At 39.2% G+C, this 21,463-nt stretch overlaps 1 protein-coding gene across 1 annotated transcript in view; it reads left to right on the forward strand.

The window, feature by feature from the left end:
- The window catches only part of LOC132396041 (eukaryotic translation initiation factor 3 subunit E-A), a 165,102-nt gene that overhangs the window by 87,679 nt on the left and 55,960 nt on the right, over positions 1 to 21,463 (forward strand). The window lies entirely within an intron of this gene.

The raw sequence follows: 21,463 nt of genomic DNA on the forward strand, positions 1-21,463 counted from the left end.
AGTAAGTTAGTAAGTTATAGATAGGGTGAGCAGTCAGAATCTTTTCTCTAGCAAAAATAATGAAAGGTTGAGCACCCTGGGCTTAGTTGAAGGAGGAGTAAAAGTGTATAAAATTATGAGAGAGATAGATAAAATGGACAGCCGACGCCTTTTTCCCCAGAGTAGCAATGGGCAGTACCAGAGGACATCCATTTAAGGTGAGTGAAGAAAGTATAGGGGAGATGTCAGGGATGGGCATTTTACACAGAGGGTGGTAGGTGCCTCGAATACAGCATGTTGGGGGCGGATACAATATGGACACTTAGTGGTGTTTAGAAAGCTGTTAGACAGGTGAATATATGAGGAATGGAGTGGTATGGATCATGTACAGGTTTGGTTTAATTTGGCAGTGTTTGGTGCACATATTGTGGGCTGAAGGCTTTGTTCGATGTTCTATACCTCCAACTTCCCTTCATTCACCTCTTCCACAATTTTGCTTGCAGTTGCATTGGCTGCAATTAAACGCAGAGCATGCATTTCAACAGCAACAGACAGTGTGTAATACTTTGTTCAGAAAGCTCTTCACAGCTTCATTACTTCATCCAAATTTTGAAGGGCTTCAGAAAATTTCCCAATGTAAATTAAAGTTCAAGTTCAAAGTAAATTTACTTACACAGTACTTGTATGTTATCATATACAAACCTGCAATTCCTTTTCTTGCGGGCAATCACTTTTGTCTCCGTTTTGTTAAAGGTTATTTCCATTAGTACCACAAGTTAATCTATTTTGCTTTGAATCCTTCATTCTGATGTAATCATGTTAGCTTTAACTAGTTTCTATTTTCCCCCCAAGGACTCTAATGTGTTCTTACCTTTGTTGGACCCTTTACCTCTTTAATGATGCACTAGTACTGGTGTGTTGTACTCTGCCTTGAAAGATCATTTCATCAGTAGAGTGGGGATGAACTTTTAGGCACGCTCTTATTTCAACATGCATCCTTGATGTTCCTCTTTCTACTTTTGTATTGACCCCTGTCCAAGTTCTATTTTATCAATTTCTCCTGCTTGCTACCCAAGTTATATGTCAGTTTACTGAAGCTCTTCTCTGCGTAATAGTCTTCTTTCTCCACATGTAGTTTCACTGGCTCATGAAGTTAACTCAGTATTTCACACACAACTCTTTTCAGCTGCACACTTAACCTTATAATACATTTGACAATTTGGCACAGTTTATCCAAAGATCAATTTCCATGAGATGCTATGTGTTAGCTTGGACCGTAGCTTTCTGGGCACTCTTGGCAGGGTCCAACTCTTGGCTTTGCCAAAATTGCTGGTTCAAATTTATATCACAACATCTGGATTCACAATCACTTCAACTTCTCTTCCAACTATGTGAAATACTTGCTTCTCCATCCTCCTTTCTGTTTTGATGTCAGTTCAGTTTTCCCACCTCCATGCAAACTTTACCTCACCTGTCATCCTGCTCTCTGCACTCCCCAGTGCAATTGACCCACTTTTAGCCTCATGAAAGGCAACTAACATGTGTAGGAATTGCTGAACTTTGGAATATCATGGATTCTGACAAAGTTCATCAAAGTTTTACAATATAAAGATATCTTGATATAAGCAAAGTGGCAAAAGTTAATTGCATTGCTTCTGAGTTTTTTGAAGGGAAAACATAAAATGGCATTCACAGTGTGCGACCTCAAGTAATAGTTTTTTGAAAATAATATTTCTGGAGTTATTCTTTGTGTTTTCTGGTTTATGGTTAATGTGGCATTAAACTTGAAAGAATTAGTCTTGTTGACAGAATCATGTTAAGACATTCTGGATTAATTTTCAGTTTGATATCTTCCAGATAAAATTGAGTCAAGGGGGAGAAAGTGCAAAGGCTGTTTTAAAAAAAAGTAGTAAGAGATCCTCAATGTGTATGCTTTCTTGTACACAGTTATGAGACCAGAGGACAACCTTAGCAGTGATTTAGTAGAAAGGAGTTTTAAGTAAAGTCATAGAACTATACAACATGAAACAGGCTCAGCTTGTCCATGCTGACCAAGGCCTATCTAAACTATGCAAGGCTTATTGAGAAAGCAAAGAGGCATGGGATCAGAGGGGACATTGCTTTGTGGATCCAGAATTGGCATGACCAGTGGTGTGCCTCAGGGATCTGTTCTGGGACCCCTTCTCTTTGTGATTTTTATAAATGACCTGGATGAGGAAGTGAAGAGATGAGTTAGTAAATTTGCTGATGATACCCAAAGGTTGGAGGTGTTGTGGATAGTGTGGAGGGCTGTCAAGGTTACAGTGGGACATCGATAGGATGCAAAACTGGGTTGAGAAGTGGCTTTTGGAGTTCAACCCAGCTAAGTGTGAGGTGGTTCATTTCAGTAGGTCAAATATAATGGCAGAATATAGTATTAATGGTAAGACTCTTGGCAGTGTGGAGGATCAGAGGGATTTTGGGGTCCATGTCCATAGGACACTCAAAGCTGCTGTACAGGTTGATTGACTCTGTGGCTAGGAAGGCATACAGTGCATTGGCCTTCATCAACCGTGGGATTGAGTTCAAGAGCCAAGAGGTAATGTTACAGGTATCTAGGAATCTGGTCAGACCCCTCTTGGAGTACTGTCTATTTGCCTCACTATAGGAAGGATGTGGAAACCATAGAAAGGGTGCAGAGGAGATTTACCAGCACCTCAGTGGTTGGGTATATTTTACAGTCAGTGGTTAAGGATGAGGTTATGGAGTACTTGGAGACATAAGACAAGTTAGGACCAAGTCAGCATAGTTTACTTCAGGGAAAATGTTGGAATTTCTTGAGGAGATTAAAAATAGGATTGAGAAAGGAGATGCAGTGGATGTTACAAATTTGGACCTTCAGTTTTGAGCTCCTCATCTAAGAAAAAATGTGCTAGTATTGGAGAGGGTTCAGAAAAGGTTCACAAGGATGATTCCAGGAATAAAAGGGTTATCATACGAGAACTTTGATAGCTCTGGGCCTGTACTCGCTGGAATTTAGAAGGATGGGGTGGTGGTGAACCTCATTGAAACCTGTCAAATGCCGAGTAGATGTGGGAATGATGTTTCCCATAGTGGGCGAGTCCAGGACAAGAGGGCACAGCCTCAGGATAGAAGGGTGTGCATTTAAAACAGAGATGCAAAAAAAATTCTTTAACTAGAGGGTGGTGAATTTGTGAAATTTATTATTACAGGTAGCTGTGGAGGCCAGGTCATTGGGTGCTTTAAGGCAGATCTTGATAGATTCTGGATAGGATATGGCATCAAAGGTTGCAGAGAATTAGCCGGCTCGATTGGACAAATGGTCTAATTCTACTCCAATGTCTTATGGTCGAATGGAGTCATCTTGGAGTTTTACTGGCAGCCTTGGAGGGACATGGCCTGCATCAGCAAACTGATTGTTATTTGTTGTAGGTTGCCTCTCTGACTATAAGTATGAGTGAAGTAGACATGAAAATGATTGACTGCAGTAGACACCGGATTTATTGTGGGCCTCATGAAAAGAAGGCTTTAACCTAAGAATACTGCCTGGCAGAGTTTTATCCAAGTGGAAAACATGTTTTGTTTCCAAAGCTGACAGTCTTCCTTGACCCAGTATAATACTCAGCAATAAATCTGAGACTGGGTGAGCAGATGAGTGGAAATATGGCATTCGGCACTGCTGTGTTATGATGCCTCCATTTATAAATTCATCAGGAGGTGGTATGGGTCCATCTGGAATTGTGGTGAGCTGGATACTCTATTCAGGACCAAGAACTGCCCTCTAGCAGAAATCTGCCAGGTCCTTGGCAAAACCCAGTGAACATATGGAATAAGACTACATTTCTCTGGGGTTGTTCTAAGTGCAAAGAGAGTTTGTTGCTTGATTTCTTTTGCATGGTATTTTGAGGTACGTTCCTGAGCAAAGGCTCAGAAGGAATTACTGTCCTAGCTATTGAATAGGGAACAAATCGGATTAAATTAATTGGGACTCGTTAAGCATGAAGTACTAAAACTTTAAATGTCCTTGTTATCTAATGTACCAATACTGTTTTATTAGCTTAATAATTTGATGCATTTCTAAATTGTTGTCCTGCATTAAACCTGGTATATAATAGCGCAACAGTGCGTTTGCTCTTTTTATGGGCAGTTAACAGAATTGCAATGTGCAAGCACAGAAACTACAATGATTATCTCAAAATTAGTTGCATGTAGTTTAAAATTTATTGCTGGAATGTCACCCACAAATCCTGAAACATTGGTTAGTATCACATTTAAAGTAAAGAATGTTTCTGGTATTGGGTATTGGGGTGGGGGGGGAATTGAGGGTCTCCTCCAGCATCATCTTTTGTAACCCATCCTACATTGGCATTGAAAAGTGAATGGTAGTGGTGTGTAATGTGAAGATGGTGAAGCTATTCTAAATGGGCTGTCACTATTTATAATTGTATGAGACATTACAATGGAATTGCTTCAAAATCTGTAACATCATTTAGTAATAATTTGCATAAATATATCATTTGCAGAAACTTAAATAAACTTGTTAAATATATTATGTGTTTTGTCAACTCTGACTGTTGAAGGCATAAAAAATGCAGTTTTTTTGTAATTGTAATCTCTGATTTAAACTTGGAAATTGGATTTTGAAAGGCATGTCAAAGAAATAATAATCAGAAGTCAATATGATTAAAATTTAAGATGCTTAGAAATCTTAGCAGACTTTCAATGGCAATGCTGATCAGGGTACTATGCTGATATTTTGTTCATCCAATAAATAAACACATAATCCATCATGTAACTGAAATAATGGCTTCCTCATAAAATTGTTCAATCCACGTCTTTGTGGAGTTTTCTCAGGGCAGTCATTGCCTTCTTTTGCTGTCGGAGACATTGGGACATTTTTTAAAGTTATTTTTCTGAATATAGTTATTTCTAACTGCTCTATAGGAAAGGTTCATTTACCGTCACTGATAACTTCACCATTGCTCTGTCTAGTTTATGATTTTGCTGTATTATACATCAGAAACAGCAAGCTACGAGCATAAGGATAATTTTGCAGTAGATTTATTTTAGAAATTTAACCAATAATGTGTTCACTCCCCCTAATTATTTTGTTGCATTCATTCTTCATTGAATATTTTTAAACCTCCTTTGGTTTTTGGAGGCTATCCTTAAGTTGGATTTTCTATGTGGCTAAGTTATGTGTCCAGGATGTCTACGTAAATATGTTGCAGCTTTCAAAGAGACTGTTTTGGAACACTGAACAGTGCAGTAAAGATCAGGTTACTCTTAAGATCAATATAATCCTTCCCTCCTGCATAGCCCTCCATTTTTCTATCATTAATGTAGCAGAAGGAGTTTAACCCAGATAAGTGTGAAGTGGTTCATTTTGGTAGGTCAAATATGATGGCAGAATATAGTATTAGTGGTAAGACTCTTGGCGGTGTGGAGGATCAGAGGGATCTTGGGTTCTGAGTCCATAGGACGCTCTAAGCAGCTGCGCAGGTTGACTCAGTGGTTAAGAAAGTGTATGGAGTATTGGCCTTCATCAATTGTGAAATTGAATTTAAGAGCCGAGAAGTAATGTTGCAGCTATATAGGACCCTGGTCAGGCCCCACTTGGATATTGTGCTCAGTTCTGGTTGCGTCACTATAGGAAGGATGTGGAAGCTGTAGAAAGGGTGCAGAGGAGATTTACAAGGATGTTGCCTGGATTGGGGAGCATGCCTTATGAGAATAGGTTGAGTGAACTCGGCCTTTTCTCCTTGGAGTGATGGAGGATGAGAGGTGACCTGATAGAGGTGTATAAGATGATGAGAGACATTGATCATATGGATAGTCAGAGGCTTTTTACCAAGGCTGAAACGGCTAGCATGAGAGGGCATAGTTTTAAGGTGCTTGGAAGTAGGTACAGAGGAGATATCAGGGGTAAGTTTTTTACACAGAGAGTGGTGAGTGCATGGAATGGGCTGCTGGCAGTGAGGGTGGAGGCGGATATGATAGGGTCTTTTAAGAGACTCCTGGATGGGTATATGGAGCTCAAAAATATAGAGGGCTATTGTTAACCCTAGGTAATTTCTCTGTTAGGGACATGTTTGGCACAGCTTTGTGGGTCAAAGGGCCTGTATTGTGCTGTAGGTTTTCTATGTTTCTATGAGCCCCAGTATTCATCAAATTTGGGAAGCTTATGCCCAATTGTAATTCTCCTCCCCAGTTAGATTTAGTGCACAGTCCTCAAGAAAGAGGGGATAAGGAAGAAACAGTTAACCAGAAGCTGGGATAAATCTAAGTTAATGAATTTGAGGTGGGTTAGTGGAGTCCCATCATGCATGTCACATTGTCAGATGGAGGGCAGGAGTCTACTAGGTCTACTTGTCATTGAGCCTACTAGGGGATCAGCTGTACTGGATTGGGTGTTAATGTAATGAACCAGAGGTGATTAGGGAGCTCAAGGTAAAATAACCCTTAGGAGGCAGTAATCACAATATTTAACTTGAAATTTGATAGGGAGAAAGTAAAGTAGCAGTATTTCAGTGGAGTAAAGGAAATTACAGTGGTATGAGAAAGGAGTTGGCCAAAATACAAGGACTTACTGGCAGAGATGACAGCAGAGCAGCAATGGCGTGCATCTCTGGGGAAAATGAGGAAGGTACAGGATAGATGTATTAAAAAAAAAGAAATACTCAAATAGGAAAATAATACAGTTGTGGCTGACAAGGGAAGTCAAAGCTCATGTAAGAGCAAAAGAAAGGGCATTCAACAAAGCAAAAATTAGTTGAAAGAGGATTGGGAAGCTTTTGAAACCCTACAGAGAGCAACTAAAAGAATCATTAGGAGGGAAAAGATGAAATATGAAAGCAAGCTAGCAAATAATATCAAAGTAAATAGTAAAAGCTTTTTCAAGTATGTAAAAAAAAATAAGAGAGATAGGAGTTAATATAGGACCACTAGAAAATGAAACTGGAGAAATAATAACGGGCCAAGGAGATGACAGATGAATTAAATGGGTATTTTGCATCAGTCTTCACTGTGGAAGACAGGAGCAGTGTGCCAGATGTTGCAAGTTGTGAGGGAAGAGAAGTGAGAGCAGTTACTGTTACAAGAGAGAAGGTGCTCAAAAAGCTGAAAGACCTAAGGGTACATAAGTCACCTGGACCAGATGCACTGCAGCCTAGGGTTCTGAAGGAGTTAGTGGTAGAGATTGTGGAGGCATTAGTAATGATCTTTCCAAAATCATTGGACTCTGGCATGGTGTCAGAGGACTGGAAAATTGCAAATGTCGTTCCACTCTTTAAGAAAGGAGGAAGGCAGCAGAGAGGAAATTATAGACCAGTTAGTCTGACCTCAGTGGTTGGGAAGATGTTGGAGTCACTTTTTAAGGATGAGGTTATGAAATACTTAGTGACTCAGGTCAAGATAGTACAAAGTTAGTTTGGTTTCCTAAAGGGAAAATCTTGCCTGGCGATCCTGTTGGAATTCTTTAAGGATATTACGCGTAGGATAGATAAAGAGGATGCAGTGGATGTTGTATATTTGGACTTTCAGAAGACCTTTGACAAGGTGCTACACATAAGGCTGCTTACCAAGTTTACAGCCCTTAGTATCACAGGAAGGTTACTAACATGGTTAGAGCATTGGCTGATTGGTAGGAGGCAATGAGTGGGAACACAAGGATCCTTTTCTGGTTGGCTGCCAGTGACTAGTAGTGTTCTGCAGGGGTTGGTGTTGGGACTGCTTTGTATACTGAATATCAATGATTTAGATGATGGAATAGATGACTTAACGCCAAGTTTGCAGATGATCAAAGATTCATGAAGGGGCAAGTAGGAAACAGGCTGCAGAAGGAGTTAGACAGATTAGGAGAATAAGCAAGAGAGAGGCAAATGAAATACAATGTTGAAAAATGCATAGTCATGCACTTTGATAGTAGAAATAAATGTGGATAGTCAGAGGCTTTTCCCCAGGGCTGAAATGGTTGCCACAAGAGGACACAGGTTTAAGGTGCTGGGGAGTAGGTACAGAGGAGATGTCAGGGGTAAGTTTTTTCACTCAGAGAGTGGTGAGTGCTTGGAATGGGCTGCTGGCAAAGGTGGTGGAGGTGGATACGATATGGTCTTTTAAGAGACTTTTGGATAGGCACATGGAGCTTAGAAAAATAGAGGGCTATAGGTAAGGCTCGTTATTTCTATAGTAGGGACTTGTTCGGTACAACCTTCTGGGCTGAAGGGCCTGTATTGTGCTGTAGGTTTTCTATGTTTCTAGGAGTTTCTTAGATAGCTGCTCCCTGGCCTGTTGAGTTTCTCTAGTATTTTGTGTGCTGAACTGGATTTCTAGCGTTTGCAGAATATCTTTGTGTTTAAGAGATTTAAGTACCTCTAACATAGAAGATACAGTAGATAACTTCCAGAGAATATTCCTGAGTATTATGGATGGAACTTTTAATTGAGACCTTCTTCAGGTTCGTAGGTCTCATAGTCCTATTTACATATTTACTTACCATATAATATAAGAGTGGAGCAGTAAAATGTTGGCAGAAAAAGTTAAAAATTTAAAACTCTTGTGGCCAAGCGGTGATCATGACAGCAGTTATAAGTTCAGTTGAGTCGCTGTTGAATGGTATTGTGGCAATGAGGTGCAATGTGTGAATAGTTTGAATTGCCATGTCATCAGAATGGATTCTTTATTCTTCCTCTTGTGTACCTGGTCAACCATCTTCCTCAAAAGGTGTCCTTTTGTATTTGATCCATTTGAGCAAATGATAAACCATAATAAATGTTGTTGAATTGGTTGGTAAACCTATCGAGATTACTTCTCCATCAGGAGTTTAATAAAAGCTTATATATTAACATCTTAGAAGTATTCTATTTGACCACATTTTCTGTTTTGATTTTTAATTTCTTTAGACTTCTGGCATTGTTCATCAATTTTTCAGATTTACTTACTAACTCTGAAGTCAGTGTAGATTTCACCAGATTTTGACCATAAGGAAAAGTATATTGACTAAAAGCTTGGGAATTGAAAAAGTAAGGAAGTATGTTGCCTCATGGTACCTTGAGTAAATACTGAGTGGAAGGAGCTGAGGGTTATGTTAATAGCTCCAGCAGTGTCTGAAATTCCAGTACTCCCAAATTCCAGCAAGGTTGGTTTATATGGTAACCTGAGCTTTTTATCCCGTTAACCTCAGAGACAAAAAATGCTATGTTGCAAACTTAAAACATAGATAATGTGCTTATCATCTGGCCTTCAATGAGGGATAAGTAGTTGACATTTCACATGTGTGCCCCTTCATTTAGCCTACTCTTTATTTCTCGTTCCGCCAGAAAATGCCTTTTCAGATGCTCCGCCAAACAATTGAGATAGGACTACTCAGCAATTGGTATTAACTGCAAGTTGCCTGTAGATGAAGCCTGTGGATATGATTTAGAATCCCCTCCTTTTATTTTCTAATAAATAAAATAATGGATTGGCATTGGGGTGGAGGGAGGAACAGTGATCTCTCTGGGGAAATTTTCAGGAGTGTATTAGGGTGTCCTGCATTGCCATGGCTAAATTACCCATTTTAACCAAAAGCTGCCTTCTCAGTACATTTGTAATTATCTTGCTAAATTTACTGATTTCATCATATTCAGATGCTGACCAGAATCAAATGTGCCTCATTGCAGTATCTAAACATTCCAGGAATTTTCTGCTATTGCCCACACATCTCATTCTGAACAGAAGTCCAATTTTGCAGGGCTGTGGGCCGTACCTTTGGGAGAAGGGGCCTTTTCTAAATGGTTTAACAATTGGACATTATTTGTTTAGGCAGAAGTCAATCTGTTCAAGATTGATTGTCTTTTAATCAATCCTGAAATGGAGACATCTTTAACGTGCAATACTAAATGGATGGGAAGTTGACCTTCCCCTTGCATTTTGTATACACCAAGATAGTGGATGTTGCTGACATCCAAAAAGAATATAAGAACTAGGAGCAGGGGTTGAATGTAGGTTCCTGACAGTCTGTTCCATTAAGTTCATGGTTGATCCAACAATGAATTTAATTTTCCTGTTGGTTGATCCATAGTCTGTAACTCCCCTTTAGTTCCCAATTGTTTCTCTCAGCTTTAAATATAGTTCCCTGGGATAGCGATTCTGAACATTCATAACTCTCTGAGTAACAACATTAATCTCAGTTTTGGAGTTAACCTTATTCTGAAAATGTGTTCCCTTATTCTGTTTCCTCTCTTGAGGGTGGGATGGAGTAGCTTGTCAGCTTTTACATGTCCTTTTGGAATCTTTGTTTCAATTACTTCTCAATTTACTGAATTCTACAGAATATCAACCCAATCTGCACAACTGTTCCTCATAAAGCAAGCATTCCCCAATAATCAACTTAAGTCTTTTCTAAACAATTGGACTGTAAATTGCAGTAAAGAAGCCAAAATAGTGAAGGTGTGGTCTCACAAATGCTTCGTGCAGATGCAGCAAGTTGTTTGTACTTTTATGCTCCCTTTGCTCCATAATGTTCTGGCAAGATGGCGCTAATGATCAATGGGGAGATATCCTGCAAACAGCTCACGACACTACTAGATATTCTTCTTCTTTTACATATACTTCTGAGCTGTGATTGATTGCTACCTTTAATTTCCATTTTAATCTATTTTTGAACCAACTAAATGATCTGGCACTTTTGTGATCTCTTGGGGGCTTTGGCAAGGTTGAGAATGGAATGTGCAGGGTGGCCATCCATCCCTAATGGCAGAGTACAATCCTGTAGTCGGCTCCAATTACTCTGCAGCAATTAAACTGTCAAGCAAGGTTAAAATTAACGAGGTCAAGAGTGAAAAATGAATGGGTGTTCAGCACCATCTACCTATATTCAAGTTGTGTCCCACTTGTTGCCAGTGGAAGGTGCAGGAGTCAAGGGTCCATTATTTCAAGGTACAATCGCTTAGCTGGCTTTTGACTGTGGACTCCTTTTCGGGATGTCTGTGGTTTGATGTGCAATATCCTCTGTGCTGAACACACTCCATGGCTGTGGATTTGCTTTTGGGGACTCACGTACCATGTATTCTGATTTACTCTTTTTTACTATTTGTGTGATTTGATTGAGGTGCTTTGCGCGCTTTGGCCTGCTGCCATTATCAGAGTGCTGAGCAGATTGGATCATCAGCTCCTGGACTGTGTTTTGGGATCTCTGTGGTTTTATGTTTAATATTCTGTGTGTTATATGCTCACTTTTTGCTGTTTGTGTAATTTGTTTATTTTCTCATGTGTTGGGTTTAATGGTCTTAGTGTGTGATTCACTTTCTGAAATGGTTCTATGGTATGTACTTTGAAACATTAACAAAGCCAATCTTCCTTGTGCCTTCCTAATTATTACTCTACCCTTATACTTACTTTGTATTTCATCTATGAACTCAGATGGATTCCTCTGAGCAGGAGTATTCTGTAGACTCTCTTCAACAAGCAATATCCTGTTGTTCTGAAGGCCAACCTTTCTTTTTTTATATTCCATTTTTGCTTGCCTATCTGAAAATATCTATCTGTGGTGCCATTCTTGTTGTTGTCCTCAGCTGGCTCAAGTAGATTTACATTACCACGGGAAGTAGTTGTTGCATAATATGGTTGTGCTGGGAATCCATTCTATTAAGGAACTGCCATCAAATCCAATGAACTCTCTCAGTTTGAATGCTGAAAGTGTTGGATCAACATTCTGGAAGGTGACTTTTGCTGCTTCAATACCAAGGCCTGATCGTTCTTGCCACACATTGATGTCCAACCTGGCAGGCGCATGCTTATTCCCCACTGAGTCTAATGTGGAATGTAAAAGTAACTTTTGAGATGTTGTTTGAAAAATAGCAATGGAATTGCCCCAGTGTTTCAGAACTGGGAAGTGATGTAGCACTTGATGATGAAACAAGGTGATTTTTGTTTTAAAAACGATTGTATTGATCATGAGGATGTGGTGCCGGGGACAAAAATTAAGTAAAGATCAACCCATAATCTCTCTCCAAGCCTATATTACTTACAAAAGGTGATATTTTGAAAGCTATTACTCTCTTCTAGCCTTTAGAACACCAAGGTCTTGAAATCCAGCAGTAGATTCAAGGGATTGTAGCGGTGTGCTACACGCAGCGCTAAAATTACGACACGGAGTCGGTAACTGCAGTCGAAGGAAAAAACTTTATTCGAAATCTTCAGCCTCACTTTTTTAAGCCTCCCTCGTGGCGCAGAGGCTCCAAAGCTCTGTGCTCGCAAACCCCCGTAGGCTATCTGATTGTGAGTCGGTTCGGATGTGCCAGGAAATGTGTCGCCACAGGATCATCAATTTATAGAAGGTGCAGGTTGAATTGTTAAGGTGCTGCAGTGGTAATTGAGGTAACTCAAATTGGTTCTGGGCACTGTTTGGTATTCAAAAGCAGTGGAATTGTTCTAATAAATGTAAAGGTTGAGCATTTTATGCCATGATTAAGTCAAGTTAAATTATATTACTTTATATTAGTGCCTTTTAAAATGTACCCAGCCAAATATTTTGTCAGTTTAATGTATACAGGCTGCCCTCCTGGCATGCTGTGGTATCGCATGCTGAAAATATGAATATAATAGTTCACTTTTTGTACTCCCATGAATAACATTTCGGAATCTCAGGTACATGGACAGTGACGAACAGCTGTGAGACAGCCATGATTGAATATGATAAGTTGATAGATTATGGGCTTGGAAATGAACAGAAATGATTTTTAGTCAAAATTAGCTCTCTGCATTTATTTTATGCCTAATTTTTATTTGAGAACTACATTGAGTTTTCAATTAAATTATTATTATTGTGCTGCAGTGGTCTGGAATATCATCCTAGAGATTTGTATGCCCTTTAGTTTGGGAATTGGTCTATTGCTGTCTGCTGAGAGCATTCTTTGTATGCCTGATACGGTATCGGTCTTTTATGTTGTGATTAGCAACCAGCTAATGCCCTGGCTTTCTGTATTTCTGAAATTCTCAAACTGTTTATTGGAGTTTTGCAACAGAATATGACTGAATGTAACCTATGTCATTGCTGTTCTCAAGGTAGTACTGAGGGAGTTTGGTCTGAGAGTTTATTGTATTTACATATAGTTAGCTTCAATAATTGCAAATGCTCAAGTAGTTCATGAATAGAGTTTGCAGAAAATTTGAGTTTTTAATATAAGATTTCGAACATTTGCAATGCTTTGATATTGTTTTATGGTTGAAATGTTTTCCAGTGCTTTTTCCACGTAGCCACCTTCATGAATTTGTGTCCCAGATTTTTTATTTCAAATACAGCATCAGTCTAGGTGCAATCTTGGATGAGATATTAAGCCAAGACCACTCTTCCCTTTTGGATGAATTTTGTAATAACAATGACACCATATCAAAGAAGGACAGAGGAGTTATTTCTAATAGCTTGTTGATTGATGGATGAATGTTTATCGATCAGGATAGCATATTATTTCATCATCAGCAAATTAGTTTTTGTGGAAGTTTGTTGTGCATATTGGGCTGCTGTAGAACCTGTGTTTGAAATGAAATGTAAATGCTCGTCGTTTCTGGATGTTGAAAACTGAGCAAGCTTGCTCGAGTGCTGCAGATTTTGTGATGAAGTTCCAAACAAATCATCATAAGTTTAGAGGAAATCATTTTAAGAGTGCCACTATAAAGATAATCTTGAATATAAATCAGTCTTTTGTAGCTGTTATCTGAGTGGAATCAAAATCACCTACAATAACTTACCTAAAAAAGCTTAATTTGTGAAAGCTTAATTCTTATTGGATACCACTCAGTTGTCTATAGTGAGTTCCTGGAACTGGTGCTGTGGACCACAGGCTCTTGAGCCACCTCTGCACAGCAGTGGGAAGAGAGCATGGCCTTGGATGATGGATGCTGATTTCTTGTGGAAGTGATCCTTGTAAATGTGGAAAGGGCTTTGCCTGTGCTGGATTGAGCTGTTTCCACCACTTTTTGTTGATTTTTTCCATTCTAGGGAAGTGATGTTCCATACCAGGCCATGGTGCAACCAATCTGGATATCCTTCACTGTGTATCTATAGAACTTGTCAAAGTTTTAGATGACAAACCAAATCTATGCAACCTTGTAAGAAAGTAGGGGCATTGTCACGCTGCTTTTGTGTGACACTTATGTGCTGGTCCCAGGATGAATCCTCTGATCTCCCTGCTATATGTGATTCGTTACCACCTTTGATTTGGCCAACAACTGTGCTGTCATCAACAAACTTGAATATGGCATTGGAGTACTTAGCCACATAGTCATAAATATAAAGCGAGTAGAGCAGGAAGCTAAACATACACCTTCATTATACACTTGTGCTGATGATGATTGTGGAGGAGATGTTTGGAGGTTTTGATTTTTCCAGAATGAGACAAATATTTTGAATACAAAGCAGCAACTTAGACATATTTAAAATGTCCTTATTTAATCCTTATTTAAGTATATGGAGATGTACCTTTATTTACTTTGTGTGTCTTAGTATTTTAAAACATGCTATGACCTTTCTTAATATCTGTTAATGAATAGATTGAAATAGACCTGTATATTTAAACCATTCATAATAGCGCATCCTGCGCAATATCTTGTTCCTTGTTCATCTGAACAATATTCATTAATACTTTTTCAAATTGCTTTTTTTTAGTGAAGTTATTAGACTTTCAATTGTGTTTGCACCAGGTCAACCCATTGATGCACAGAGGGAGCCCTTACAGAATGCCATCTTCCAGCTAAACTAATGCTTTGGGCAAGGATGAATGCACCAAACAAATTATTAGACCTTGTTTCCAAAATTATATATTGGATCCTGGTTTTGTGATTGTTCATAAATTATTCTGCCTTTCTTTCTGACATAAACTTCTTTTGCCATTCCCAGAGTTTAGAACTGAAGTTATATTCACAGTCCAATTGACGTTAATAGAAAGAAAGTATGCCACTTTGTTATTTTACAATATCTTGTCTAATTCTCGGTGTTAAGGTGTTTTGTTGGTTATCCCCAGTGAAGAATATTGATAATTTCTCAGTTTTAGATTTATTTACAGAACAATTTGAGGAGAGGTCTAGGGAAGAGTAGACTTTGGGTAATTTGAGGTGTATAAAATAATGACTGATGAATGAACAGTGGGTCACATCCAGCATGATTGACAAATTAATTTTTGTTGGAAGGTGCTCTTGCAAGTTGTTTGGAATGGGAATTATAGCACTAGAGAAGAGTGATAGCTCTTCAGAAATGAGGAACAAATTTGTTTAGGCTCAAGAACAAGGCAGAAGCTAGATCTGGATATATACTCAAAGAGGGAGATAAGATGCAAGGCTGTGGAGTGGGCTGAGGGAAGGAGTTGATATACTGAATGACTTGTTTTGTAACCTTTCTGTGGTTTTCTGAAACACCAGCCAGTCTTCTGTCAAATTCTGTAGTATTGTTTTTTAGAAGAGGTAGTTTGACAAGATATCAACATATCTATGCAGTTCTCTCAAACTTCACAATACAATATATAAAAAACAAAATTGCACTGAAATACATAATAATGCATTTAGTTGAGTTTAGGCATATCAGTGAAATATTAAGGTGATTCAATTTGTAATCTCCCTAAAAATAAATCTGATTTAACTTTTCACAGCATCTTTCTGAACATTAAAACTTCTAAATTGCTTCATGGTTATCGAAGTAATGTGGAAACATGGCCCCTTCTCACTTTTCAGCTCCAATTATGCTGGTGTTTTTGGTCTTAGTGTGACAAATGCATAAAGGTTGCATTAACATATCAAGAGGAAGTAGAGCCCTGGCTTGGTATAGGAATGTGTGGAAAGAACATTTGTTGCTTTTAAATGTTGTTTTCTTGTAAAAGGTATCTGTAGTGTTTTTTTTAATGCATAGTTTGCTCAGTGTTAGCTTGAATGTTCAGACTGATCATGACTTTACCTTACAATTAAGAAAAGTGTATGTTTTAAGAGTCAGGCAGATATAAACCAGCTTTAATGGTGAACATTCAAATTTTTAGCTTTAGACTTGGTTTCACTTTTCTGGGATCATGCTCAGTCAATAATGATTTTGATCCAAGTTCAAAAAAAGTTTGAAGTACAGTTACTATCAAAATACGTATACCCTATACAACTTTGACTCGTCTCCTTACAGTAAGCTGCAAAACAAAGAACCCAATAAAACCCATTAATAAAAGAAGACCGTCAAACACCCAATGTGCAGAAGAAAATAAAAACAATAAAAGTAAGCAATTCAGAACTGAAATTCACAGAAGTAGGTCCCCAGCAACTAAGCCAGTCAGCACTGCAGCCTATCTAGGAGCCCATTAGTTGCAGGCTACAGCCTCAGACCATAAGGTGTAGGAGCAGACTTAGGCCATTTGGCCCATCATGTCTGCTCTGCTATTCAATCATAGCTGATCATTTTCTCCTCTCCCCGTAGTCCTTGATGCCATGTCCAATCAAGAACCAATTAAAACTCTACCTTAAATATGCCCAATGACCTCTTCTCCAAAGCTGCCTGTGGTAATAAATTCCACAAATTCACCACCTCTGGCTAGAGAAATTTCTCCACATCTCTGTTTTAAATGGACGCCCCTCTATCCTGACGCTGTGACCTCTTGTCTTGGACTTTCCCAATATTTTTCATATCTACTCTGTCTAGACCTTTCAACATTCAAATGGTTTCAATGAGATTCCCCCCCATCCTTCTAAATTTCACTGAGCACAGACCAAGAGCTATCAGATGTTCTCCGATGATAACCCTTTCATTTCTAGAATCATCCTTGTGAACCTCCTTTCCAATGCCAGGACATTTTTTCTTAGATGAGGAGCCCAAAACTGTTCACAGTACTCAAGGTGAGGGCTCACCAGTGCTTTATAAAGCCTCAGCATCACTTCCCGGCTCTTGTATTCTAGACTTCTTGAAATGAGTGCTAGCATTGTATTTGTCTTCCTCACCACCAACTCTACCTGCAAATTAACCTTTAGGTGTTCTGCACAACGAAGCCAAGTCCCTCTGCATCTCAGATTTTTGAATTTTCTCTACTTTAAAAAATAATCTGCATTTCTTTGCAGCCTACCTGTTTTCTCAACACTACCTGCCCCTCCACCAATCTTCATATCGTCTGCAAACTTGGCAACAAAACAATATATTTCATCCTGTAAATCACTGATATACCGTATCAAAAGAAGCAGTCCCAACACCAACCCCTGCAGAACACCACTAGTCACTGGCAGCCAACCAGAAAAGGATCCTTTTATTCCCACTCACTGCCTCCTACCAATCAGCCATTGCTCTAACCATGCCAGTAACTTTCCTGTGATATCATGGGCTCTAAAATCGGTAAGCAGCCTCATGTGTAGCAGCTTGTCAGATGCCTTCTGAAAGTCCAAATTTGCAACATCCACTGCATCTCCTTTATCTATCCTATTTTTAATCTCCTCAAAGATTTCCAACAGGTTCTTCAGGCAAGATTTTCCCTTAAGTAAACCATGCTGTCTTTGTCCTAACTTGTCCTGTGTCACTACGTATTCCATAACCTCATCCTTAACAATTGACTGCAGCATCTTCCCAACCACTGAGGACAGGCTAACTTGTCTATAATTTCCTTTCTGCTGCCTTACTCCTTTCTTAAACAGTGGAGTGACATTTGCAATTTTCCAGTCTTCTGGCACCATGCCAGAGTGCAATGGTTTTTGAAAAATCATTACTGATGCCTCTACAATATCTACTGCTGCCTTTCTCAGAACCCTAGTCTGCAGTTCATGTGGTCCAGGTAACTTGTGCACCCTTAGTTCTTTCAGCTTTTTGAGCACCTTCTCCCATGTAATAGTAACTGCACTCACTTCTGTTCCCTCACACCCTTCAACATCTGGCATACTGCCAGAGTCTTCCACTGTGAAAACTGATGCTGAGTACTCATTTAATTCATCTACCATCTCCTTGGTCCCTGTTATTAATTCTCTGGCCTCATTTTCTAGAGGTCCAATATCCACTCTCATCTCTCTTTCATGTTTTACATTCTTGAAAACGCTTTTACAATTTTTGGTATTGTTTGCTAGCTTGCTTTCATATTTCATTTTTTCCCTCCTAATTCTTTTAGTTGCTTTCTGTAGGATTTTAAAAGCTTTCCAATCCTTTGTCTTCCCATTAATGTTTGCTTTGTTGTATGCCCTCTCTTTTATGTTTACATTGGCTTTGACTTCCCTTACCAGTTGTACTCTTTAGCCATTGGAGTATTTCTTTCTTTTTGGAGTGCACTTATCCTGCACCTTACTTTTTACCCAGAAACTTGACAACATTGCTGCTCTGCTGTCATCCCTGCCAGCATTTCCTTCCAATTTATTTTGGACAAGTCCTCTCTCATACCACTGTAATTTACTTTACTCCGCTGAAATACTGCTACGTCAGACTTTACTTTCTGCCTATCAAATTTCAAGTTGAACTCAATCATATTGTGATCATTGCCTCCTAAGGGTTATTTTACCTTAAACTCCATAAATCACCTCCGGTTCATTACACAGCACCCAATCCAGTATAGCTGATCCCCTAGTAGGCTCAACAACAAACTGCTCTAAAAAGCCATCTTGTAGGCATTCAGCAAATTCACTCTCTTGAGATCCATTACCAACTTGATTTTCCCAATCGGCTTGCATGTTGAAACCTCTTCAGAACTAAGCAGGAAGAGGGAAGATGCTAGAATAAAAAGGTGGAGGAGAGGGGAAGGTGGCTAGCTGGAAAGTGATAGGCGAAGCCAAGCTGGTGGGAACAAAGGAATTTGATAGGAGAGGAGAGTGGACCATAGGAGAAAGGGAATGGGGGGCAGACCTGGGGAAAAGTAATAGGCAGGTGAGAAGAGGTAAAAGATCAGAGTGAGGAGTGTGTGGGGGGGGGGGGGGGTAATTTGTTTACCCGAAAGAAAAATCATTGTCATGCCATTAGGTTGGAGGCTACCCAGGCAGAATATATGGTGTTGCTCCTCCAGCCTGAGGGTGGCTTCATCTTGGCACATGGGGAGCATGGGAGAAAGAAGCCATTATCATTTATTTAGCAATCAGCAAGACACTCCTTTTTGCATACAAAGAATACTTGCCATGCTTGTGGATACAGTGGTTACTCTGTTCAGAAACCAAGACTCAATAATCATGAATGTTCAGCTGGGAGAAAAGATAAATGGAGCGTAGTCAAAGGAAAGGGAAGTAATGTTTTTTTTCTGCCTTAACATAGAATTTTGATGCTTCAACTTGTGCTGAATTCAGATGATTTTAATTATGATAGTAACTAATTATACTGGCAAAAGATGAAAGCAGGAAATAATGATGCTTTTGTGATTTGTTTTTTCTAAAATTGTGTGAGAGCTAAATGAATCAGGTAAATTAATGGTTTTTCTTGAATTCCATGTGGTGTTTGTAAGAGATCTCTAAATTTCTGATGAAGGGTTTCGGCCCGAAACGTTGACAGTGCTTTTCCTTATAGATGCTGCCTGGCCTGCTGTGTTCCACCAGCATTTTGTATGTGTTGTATAAATTTCAATGCTGCAAATGGCCACTGTAGGTGGGAGCTTGATTCACCCATGTGCCTTCGTGTAGGGGTCGATGGTATTCTTTGGAAATGGGTTGATTCATATCAGAGTCTCTGTTTACTTAGATAATATAATACTTCTGACAATTTAACATACTGCTGAAAAATAAATGGCTGTGATGAGCAACAGGTATTTTCAGTTATCTAAGTACGTTTGGGTCTTTGAATTGCTGTTCATTTTAATGATTCATCTTTCTCATTGTTGTATAGGAACAGCATAATAATTCTATCCTTTGCATCCAATGTTAAATGTTGGCAGCTATTCATTTGCACTCTAGTTGGTTCACTAATGGCTGTGAACATGCTTAACCATCCATAGATAGATTTAAAACGAAAGAATTTGGATAGTATTTATTCAAAATTAGATGCAAAGTTTAAGAAATTGCCTGTTAAATACATTAGGACCTGGAAGGACCATTCAGCTTCTCAACATTTTCTTTGTCATCAGCCATGGAAAAGAAGGATGATGTTGCAATGAGCAAAAGGGAGGGTCTACAAAAGAGTGGAGACCAGGAGGGAGTAACTAATGCAGTGGTGGAGGAGCTGGCTTAAAAAGGGTGGCAAAAGTTAGTTAGCAACAGAAGGAATGTCTGGGGATTGTAAGTGGCAGACATCAGCAATCTGAAGCACCAGAAGAAAAACAGAGATTAAAAATCTATCCATGCTACCATTACGTTACAAAGCTGCTTTATTTGATTTTATTTAGAGACACAGCACAGCAATAAGCCTTCTGGCCCGAGAAGCCTGTGCCACCCAGTCAAATCCATGTAATCAGTAACCTACTAACCCGCAGACTGGGAAGAGACTGGCACCCAGAGGAAACCCATGCAGTCACAGTGAGAACATGCAAACTCCTTACAGACAGCAGTGGGAATTGATCCTGGGTCACTGTTGCTGCTATAATGTTGCGCTAACTGCTGCACTATCGTGCTGCTCCTAGTTTTAATTCAGGCCACTCTTAGAGAAACTTAGTAACCTAACTACTTGTTGATAGAACCTTCCCCCTCTCATAGGTGGAGAGAAGCTGAGGATCAGCACTCTCAAGTCAGGCTGTCAGAGGGCCAGGGCTCATTTCACTTTTCCTAGGAAACATTTCTGCAGCAGCCCATGACTTTTGGCAAATCTCAGTCCACCATATCATCTGCCAAAAAGTGAATTAGGTCTGTGAAGAAGTAACATTTGCATCTTGTATATACACTTTGGTCACTGTTATTTAAATGCAACATTTTAGTTCAAATATCATTAGAAATAAACATTAGATTTATTCTTTATGGAATTAAAATTAGCTAAGATTTAAATTGTCATATAGTACTATAATCCTGTTATGCCATAATAAAATGGCAATTATTTATTTTATACATGCTGCATCAAATCATTAGGTATTTTGGCCTCTTTCCATTGAACCACTTATTCTGCATACTGTAACTAATGTGATAATTTAATTCTAATCATATGGACGTGTTTTTCTCGTCAACATTCACCCAAGAGCTCATTATCAACTGATTTATGATAATTTTGAAGACCATAAGATATAGAGCTGAATCAGGCCATTTGGCCCATCGAGTCTGCGCTGCCATTCCATCATGGCTGATTTATTATCTCTCTCAACCTCTGCTTTAAATATATCCAATAACTTGGCCTCCATAGCCATCTATGTCAGTTAATTCCACAATTACACTACCCTCTAGCTAGAGAAATTCTACCTCATCTCTGTTCTAAATAGGCGCACCTCTTTTCTGAGGCAGTGCCGTCTGGTCCTAGACTCTACAGCAGGGGTTCCCAACTTATGGTCCTCAGATGCTTCAGTTAATGGTAGGCATAAAAGAGGTTGGGAACATCCACTCAACAAGTTTCAATATTCAAAAGTTTTCAATCAGATTTCCTCCTCATATTCTTCTAAATTTCAGTGAGTACAGGCCC

Source organism: Hypanus sabinus, chromosome 1 (genome assembly GCF_030144855.1).
Source record: "Hypanus sabinus isolate sHypSab1 chromosome 1, sHypSab1.hap1, whole genome shotgun sequence".
Taxonomy (NCBI): Eukaryota; Metazoa; Chordata; class Chondrichthyes; order Myliobatiformes; family Dasyatidae; genus Hypanus; species Hypanus sabinus.